The sequence below is a fragment of the Mustela nivalis genome (genome assembly GCF_964662115.1).
Source record: "Mustela nivalis genome assembly, contig: HAP1_SCAFFOLD_211, whole genome shotgun sequence".
Taxonomy (NCBI): domain Eukaryota; kingdom Metazoa; phylum Chordata; class Mammalia; order Carnivora; family Mustelidae; genus Mustela; species Mustela nivalis.
The window spans coordinates 1,221,495-1,230,731 of NW_028136423.1; positions in this window are offsets into that span (position 1 = coordinate 1,221,495).

Genomic DNA, 9,237 nt, shown 5'->3' on the forward strand with positions numbered 1-9,237 from the left:
TTTGTCACCATGACTTTTTTTTAAATTTCGGATAGGAATTTTAATAAGATAGCATTTTATTTCAGTAGACATTTAAGTTAAAATTTAAATGTATATATGTTCTTTCCCACATATTATCCAAAGGCTACAAATTTAGAGTGGAAGAATAAGGAGAATGAAGATACTTGTTTTAAAGTTCTTTTTACACTGTTTTGAAAATATTGTCTTCCTCATTTATTTCCATCATTTACCATGTTAGCAAAATCTACAAACTTGTACTTGGTAAGTACTGATTGGGCTGGGTATAGAGGATGTCCACAGGGAAGCTGCCATTCTCTTTCAAAGTGACCTTTGTTTATTTTTAAACAAAATAGTCACTTTATTCTTATATTTAATGGTAACTTTATTGTAAGAGGTTTAAAGTTTCCTAATAAATGATTTTACCTATTTGTACAAACTATTTATTTGTACCTCAGGAAGACTGTGGCTCCTAAAATAATTCAACATGTGTCATGATTCTTCTTGGTATAATTATATTTAAAATTAAGTTTTAAAATTTTAATTTTTAATTGAAACTGTTTATTGAAGGCAGTGTTTATTTTCTCATGCAAAGATGTTGAAATAAACATTCTCGTTGAAGTCTTCTCTTAACGGTGTTGAGGTACGGTGACCCCAGGCCCCAGACCTTGCCCAGTGGTGAGGCAGACCATCCCAGGCCATGCAACTGCCCAGAGTAGCCCTTCCTTATATCCTGGATCTTTCATCCACTACGTGCTACTTACAGCTTCTTATGGAGGGGCCAATATTTGGGCAACTGTGCAACCTAAGGGCAGTAAGCTCCAGAAAGGAAGGAAACATGAGGGAATTTCTAGTTTCACTGCTCAGGGTTTTTTGGATTTTTGTTTGTTTGTTTGTTTGTTTTCCCCTATGAAAAATGAAGGCTCACAGGACATAAGTATCCCTTTGATTGGTGCTGGGGTGGGGAAGCAAATTTTCTTCTCCCTATTATTGGAAAGCAGGCAAAATTAGTTAAAGTGAATAATCAGAAACAATTCGGGAGGGAAAGAGATCACAACAGGCATTAATCCATGTGGTGAATGTGGACTACTAATTCAGTTGTCTTTGGGTGTTTACTTACATACACACAAATGTGCATGCTTGGATCAGGGGAAAGCAGCAAAAACTTGATGCCTTTTGAAATATGTAGAAGTACTAACCTTTAGAGGTACCGGGCTGTGTATTTGTTAGCTATCTGTATATGGGTATTTTTTTCAGAACTTGATTCTGATTTGATAAATAGTCTATATTCACTGTGGAAAACATAGTATACTTTAATATATTGAATTAAAGTTCTTTATTGAGAACTTGTCTGCCTCATGCAAGTGCCTCCAGGTATATAAAAGGTGGGAGGTCGGGGTACCAGGTGGTGGGTAATATAGAGGGCATGGATTGCATGGAGCACTGGGTGTGGTACAAAAACAATGAATACTGTTATGCTGAAAATAAAAAAAAAAAAAGAAAGTAAGAGAGCTGGACATACAGCAAGTAGTAGCTCAAGTCCAATACCATGTAACTTTTTGTATTGATTATGAAATTTAAAGGAGAAAGGGACTTTTTTTTATTATTCTATTTCTTTTCAGTGTTCCAGAATTCATTGTTTATGCACCACACCCAGTGCTTCATGCAATATGTGCCCTCCATAATACCCATCACCAGGCTCACCCAACCCCCTACCTGCCTCCCTTCTAAAGCCCTCAGTTTGCTTCTCAGAGTCCACAGTCTCTCATGGTTTGTCTCCCCCACCAATTTCCCTCAACTCACTTCTCCCCTCCATCTCCCAATGTCGTCTGTGTTATTCCTTATGCTCCAGAAGTAAGAAACCATATGATAATTGACTCTGCTTGACTTATTTCACTCAGCATAATCTCTTCCAGACCAGTTCATGTTGATACAAAAGTTGGGTATTCATTCTTTCTGATGGAGGCATAATAATCCATATTGTATATGGACCACATCTTTATCCATTCATCCATTGAAGGGCATCTTGGTTATTTCCACACTTTAGTGACTTTGGCCATTGCTGCTATGAACATTGGTGTACAGATGGCCCTTCTTTTCACTACATCTGTATCTTCTTGGTATATACCGAGTGCAGTTGCAGGGTCATAGGGCAGCTCCATTTTAATTTTTTTGAGGAATTTCCACACTGTTTCCCAATGTGGCTGCACCAAGAAAGGGACTTGTTATTAATTCTGTGGAGCTGGTCAAGTCAAAATTCAAAGATGAATTTTTTCAGACATAAAGTAGTTTATACTGATTCTATTCTTCAGATTCATCGACAAGGAAAAGGCTATAAAACTAAAGTCCCATGGATTGGATTAGGGTAGTATTGGATGTTAAAGTACCTGAAATGATGAAGAATGTCTGTACATTCTTCTAGATTTGTTTCAGTCCTAAAATATTAAATTAGTTATAATGTATGTGAAAATATCCTTACTATTAGAATTGCTTATCCTTTCTCAAATTTTCTAGTGGCTTAGTACTTAGTACTTCCACCGCTGTATGCCATAGCTATAATAAGCAAGCAGTAACAGGAGTCACCATCCCACCTTTGTCAGGTCACAAGGCAGAATCAGAAACAAGTCTACCAAAAAATGTCATCCCTAATAATTTCTGGTACTTTAATTTTAAAGTTTTAGTTGATATTCATCCAATCAAATATAGAGCTGAGGTATATGTTTGTGAGAAATTGAACTGTTTAGGGTGGTGGCTTACACTCACTCCCCTAATCATGTATTCTGTTTCCTTCCAGACATCCCCCATTTGAGACCAGCGACAGTGTATGTACATTACTACAACTCAAGACAATGAAAACATTTATAGTATAAAAATTCCATACATGGCAATTCACATTGTTTTTATTAAATGGATTATAAATTTCTTTTTGGAAAAAAGTATCTAGCTATAATCCAAAACACTCAAAATCGAGTTGCTGTACTGCCCCAAATCATACAGGTATGTCATTCCTCTTTTTCTTATATTTTACATAGGTAAAAATACACTAACACATACCAAAGTAATTGACTCATAGGGGTTTTGGTTCCTAAAGGATGCTGGTTCTAGGGATTATGTTTATGGGTGGGCTCTCTCTCTGTTGCTGAGGCGTCAGAGGGACTTCTGAGATAGCACTTGCCATGCCCTGCTGACATTGCCATGACAAGGTGATCTTGGGGGCCAGGGAGATGTTCTGAAAACATGATGTTGTGTGCAGTCTCCTGGACCCTCTCATTTTCCTTCCTTTGCTCAAGAGCCAGTGACATCAGAGCATAAGACCAGGGGCCTGTGTTGCCTTCACCCATCCCCAGCACCAGGCAGGCCCTCAATAATCATGTAGGTGGGCTGTGGGAAGGACCTATTTGACTGCCAAGTGCCTCTTGGCATCTCAGAGGGAGCAGTGGAAGAGATCTCAGGATTTTGAGGTGCCATGATAGAATGCCTGGAAGAAAAGGCAGACTCTCTTTAGAAGGCTTTCAGTGGAGACCTCTTTCTGTGTGGGGCCCATGGTATACCTTCCCTCTCTTGTGGTCCTTGGTCATAGAGAAATGGGCTTTCCCAGCAGGTTGAGTTTCTTAGAGACTTTGTGCTGTGTAAGGAAGGACAACTTGGGGAGGTTTGAGAGGGGCTGCTTCATGGCAGGGGCCTGCTTTTATGCACAAAGCATGGTCCCCTTAGAGTAGCTTCGCTGATGCCCCAGAGTTCCCAAAAGTGTGACTAGGCCTGAGCTGCAAGAGTTCACACACCTGAGTGGCAGGTAGCATCTTGGTGGAGGAGCACCAAACTGAGGTCCAGAGCACGTGTCCTCATTGATTAAAAACTGACTACAGAGCTAGACAAACTTATTGTCAAGAAGTCTGAGGGGGATACAGTTACAGTAAAGAGCAGCAAAATACTTACTGAAGATTTTGAAAGGGAGCTTTGGGGTGCGTGGATGGCTCAGTTGGTTAAATGTCTGCCAGAGATCAAACCCTGTGGTGGGGGGTGGGGAGTCCCTGCTAAGTGAGGAGTCTGCTTCTCCCTCTCCCTTTCCCTCTGCCACTCTCCCTGTCTGTGCTCACTTTCTCTCTGTCTCTCTGTGTCAAATAAATTTTATAAATCTTTTAAAACATAAAAATACAAGAAAGATTTGAAACTTAAATTCACTAGTTGTAACATGTAATAGGAACCCTGTAAACAGTAATGATCACTGCTGAGAACAAAATTGATTTTTTTAAAGATTTTATTTATTTGGCAGAGAGAGATCCCAAGTAGGCAGAAAGGCAAGCAGAGAGAGAGGAGGAAGCAGGCTTCCCACCGAGCAGTGAGCCCAATGCAGGACTCGATCCCAGGACCCTGAGATCATGACCTGAGCTGAAGGCAGTGGCTTAACCCACTGAGCCACCCAGGTGCCCCACAAAATTGATTTTCCAAAGGAATATCCCAGAACACTGAGGAAAATTTCAAAGAGATGGAAATGAGAAACGAATAAGTAAGATCTGAGGTCAGGTCCAAATCTACCTTGCAAGTACCCTGAGGACAAAAGAAGAAAATAACAGAAGTTATAACTGAACTAATGCAGCATTTACTTGAGCTGAAAAACAGTCATGCCTTCAGTTCATAAAGCCTTCAAGTCCCAGGGAGAATTAGCTGAACAGACTCAAACCAAAACAGACGTAAACCTATTTGACTTTAAGGGACTAAGAAAAAATTGTCAGAGTTCCAAACAGAAACCACCAGTTCCTTCTAGAAAATGAGACAGATTATCATTGAATATTGACTTTAAGCTCTATCCCTCAGAGCTGAAAGAACTCTCTTTCTTAGAACTCTTGCTTCCTATCACATATGTAAGGAGATTTCAGGTTGATTAACCTTGTAAATTGGTTTAAGTTCTAACTCTACAAACAAAATGATAAAGAATTTGGAGACAATCTAGGGGCATGTAAAAATTTGGGAAGTGGTAGACTACCTTAGGTAGAGATAAGACCCACAGACCATAGAAGAAATGACATGCCTCTTTATTTTAAAAATTTGAAAAAGATTTGTATATCAAAAAAGAGTAAAGCTGCATGTGGGCAACAGGCTGTGAAAAGCATCTGTAACATCAGCTGTTCAAGGAGTTCATGTCTCTGACGTGCCTACAAATTGAGAAGAAGACAAACAGTCCTATTGAAAAACAGACCAAATGAGAGGAAGGAGAAGTTCATGGAAAAGGAAACAGAAATGACCCTGGATTTCATAGTGAGCCAGGGAACACCATTAGTTCTGGACCATGCTGAGACACCTTTATTCACTCACCCTGTAGACAAAAACTAAAAATCATCAGGTAGACAAAAATTTGCATGAAATCATATATAAGAAACTCAGCCCCACTCTTTGATAAATTTTACAGTCTATTTTGTGTGATTGTTAAGTCAATTCAAAACAATCTGTTTAGAGACTCTGACTGTTCCCTACTTGGTTACAAATTTTCAGGGAACCATCACTGTATTTATTGAGAATAATTTCCTCATTCTTGAAAAATACATTTGAGTGATGAAAAATAGCAAGTATAACGGAATAGCCACAAATTCAAGGTTCTAGTTTTCCCCCCGCCCTTAGTGGGAAAGGAAACTTTTCACACATGTGAGTCATCTGCTTTTATTATCTGGATTTCTTAGTTTCCGTAAAGTCTGACCTCCTGAATCAGTTTGGATGGTTGTCTCATCCTAACTCAAACTGTCTTAAAGATTAAAAAAAAAAAAAAAAAACCTTCAATCTCATGAAGAAGCAGCTCATGGCAGTGCTTGCGGAGAATGTGTTTTATTCACACTGTCTCCATGATTTTCTCCATTTTTCCCTACTGTGCCCTTTCCCTCTGGCCAGTTTGTCTTCAACCCCCTGCTGACTGTGTGATGGCTGCCCGCAGTGGGGGCACTGCTTTTCTTGTTCACATTCAGAGACAACCCAGATATTTCTGTAAAGCCCTTCCCGTTTGTGTGTGTGGGACAACCTAGGTTACTGTCTCTCATAGAACAGTAACAAGGCACTGACTGTCGTGCAGCTGGCTGTGTGAATGGCCCAGGAGGAACATGACTGGCTTCCATGACAGACCCCTTCCCTGTAGTGTGGATGGGGCCAGCTTCCTGTGAGTCACCTGGGCTGCAGTGGAGGAGGCACACAGTGCACTGGGGTTCAGGGAGGGGGAGGGAGGAAGGATGCTGGCAGTCAACTCTCCAGATCCAGTACTACCACACCCTGAAGATAGTCCTACCTAGAAATGGTCCCTGCCATTGTACAGACTCAATATGTCTCAGTGAGTTCTTCTAGTAGTTTTTAGTGCCACTGTAGCAAATGACAAATTCTCAGTGGCTTGAAACAACACAAATTGATTATCTTGCAGTTCTGGAGGTCAGAAGTTCAAAAATCAGTCTCCGTGTGGTAAAATCGGGGTGTTAGCAGCCTGTGTTCCTTCTGGAGGCTCTAGAGGAGAATCCACTTTCTTGCCTTGTCCTGCTTCTAAAGCTGCCTGCATTCCCTGACTTGTGGCCCTTCATTGCACCACCTTTTATCCCTCTGTTTCCAACTTCACATTGCCTTCTGATTCTGATCCTCCTGTCTCCTTATGGATCCTCATGATTACATTGGGACCACCGAGGTAATCCAGGATAATCTCTCCCCCCTCACACCTTAATTTAATCATGCTTGCTAAATCCCATTTGCCAGGTAAGGTAAAGTACTCAGAGCTTCTTGGGCTCAGGATATGGTCATCTTTGGGGCAGTCGCTATTCAGCTGGTCAGTTGCCTCCTGTGCTCCCTTTTATGCCTCACACCTCATCTCACATGTGTCTGCTGTGTTCCTCTCTTCATCTGCATTGCAAATGAGAAATGCAGCAATTTAAACCATTGAATATTAGATTTTGGAGATAGTTGCAGGAATAAAAGCACATATAATTTTATTTGTGTCCTAAAAGTTTTTGTTTGGAATTTTAAATTTTATCTAATTGTCCCTAGGTAAATTAAATATGATTCAATCAGTTGATCTGAAAAATCTTTTCAAAGAGTATACCGCTGTTGTAAAGGCCCTTCAAAACAGTATTTTGAGTGCTGTTTCCAAATGAAGTTTACACTTTCACCCTTATCACTGTATTAAAGGTCATGTTGGAGGGTTTTGTGTGTGTGTGCTTTTTTCCAAAGTGAACTTGCTTCTCTATCTAAAACTAATACCTCTAATAGTATTTTTCACCAGGGAGGAGAGGAATTAGTGTATCTTCTAGACTAAGTTTTCTTTCCACGTGAAGAATCTGTTAGGACTAATATTCATGGGAGAAGGAAAAGACAGTAGCTCTTACACCCCATATACTATGTTGACAACAACAGTATAAGCCTGACCAAAGCTGTACATCTTGGTGCATCATTTCAGCTGAAACGTGTTCAGTGAAGTATGATTTATTCCTTAGTAATTCATTTTTGTGTGAGATAAAATTACATCAACAGAAATTAGGGAAAGCATAGTGGTAATTTTAAAATTTCATCATTGACTGTTTTTTTTTTTACCAGTTCTATAAGCACATTAATTGATATTAAAACCCATAAAAGCTCATTTGGGAATGAAAAAGAAAGTTTGAGGTGGTATTGATTTTTTAATGATATTTGTATTTATTTGTATGATTACGCTTAGTTACACTTTGATTGAGTCCGAATGTGCCCTTCAACAATAATCCATGGGCTCTGGGTTTCCTGAAGTTGTATGTCATGGGGTGAACAGTTAGAAAAAGTGAATCCCACCAATTGACAACCCTATGGGGGTTTATATATTACACAAACACATTTGTTTGTTGACTGCCACTCCAGTACTTTCTGTGTCCTCGAGCTCCACCCACGTGGTGCAGGCTGCCCCCATCTGTGCTGGAGAATCATGACGGGGCATTCAGTGGCCTTAGGCATCCCCAGAGAGCTGCAGTTGCATCCTCTCATTTCCCACCTAGTTTGTGGGCATCCCCCTTTAGCTTGACCCTGACAGTGGACAGGTCTCAGTATGAGCTGTCTGTGGGAAGAAACAAGATGTTGGGGGGGCAGCGGTAGTTGTTGATGGGAAGTTTTAAGTGTCAGGTTGTATCTTGCAATTTTCTGAACCCTGGCAGTGCAGGCCTGGGCCAACCTGGTATGTCTGTTTCACCAACCAAATCTTCCTCATGTGCCCAAGAAGTGAAACCATATTTGCATTTGCCACCAGAATCAACTAATCTAAATAATAGTTGAGAATTCCAGCTTGATTATAGTGAGTGGAAAATGGACCTCTCTCGGGTTAATTCTTACACTATGATTTTACTGTTCATCTTCATAAAAGGGATAAGAAATGAGGAAACGTGGATTATCAGTTTGTTTTCACTCTCATCACTCACTGCAGTTATAATTTTCAAAATACCAAGATGTTTTTCAAAAGTAGTTGTTTTTTTGTTTTTTGTTTTTTTGTTTTGTTTTGTTTTGTTTTTGTGGAGGGAGTAGGGACTAAGACTAAGGAAAGCATTGTTCTATCAAGAGAAGTCGTTTTCAATTTATGGTATGATGGGAAATCCATCTCGTATGTCCTATTTGGATAACAGAGCTCACTTTTAATTTTTTTAAACTTCCTTTGATTTTTTAATTGAATTATAGCTGACCCACAATGTTGCATTCGTTTCAGATATAAAACAACAAGATTTGACAAGTCTGTATGTTATGCTGTGCTCGCCGTACTGTACCACCAACCATATTCCCTATGCTGTGCCTTTCGTCCTGCAACTTATTAATTTTGTAACTGGAAGCCTGTTATCTCCCACTGTATTTCACGCATTTTGCCTGTCCACCCGCTGCCTCCTCTTTGGAAACGATCAATTTGTTCTCTGTAGTTATGGGTCTCTTTCTGTTTTTCTGTGTGTTCAGAGAACTTTTTAAGATAACTTGGTGCCTTTAAACATATTCCTTGATTTCCATTAGTTTGGATACGTATTTGCCATGTTACCCAATTAGTTATGTAATGACTTCAAAATTTGGGGGCTTAAAACAACCCTTTTGTCATATTACATATGTTTTGGGGGTCAGAAATTGGGGCAGGATCTCATGGGGCAATTTTTATGCTTAATACGGCATTAACTGAGGTCAGTGGGTGGTGGCCTTCAGCAGGCGGCTGCTTGGTCTAGAGGATTCAGGATGACTTTATGTACATGCCTGTCACTTTGATGGGTACAGTTGGGAGATGAGGCT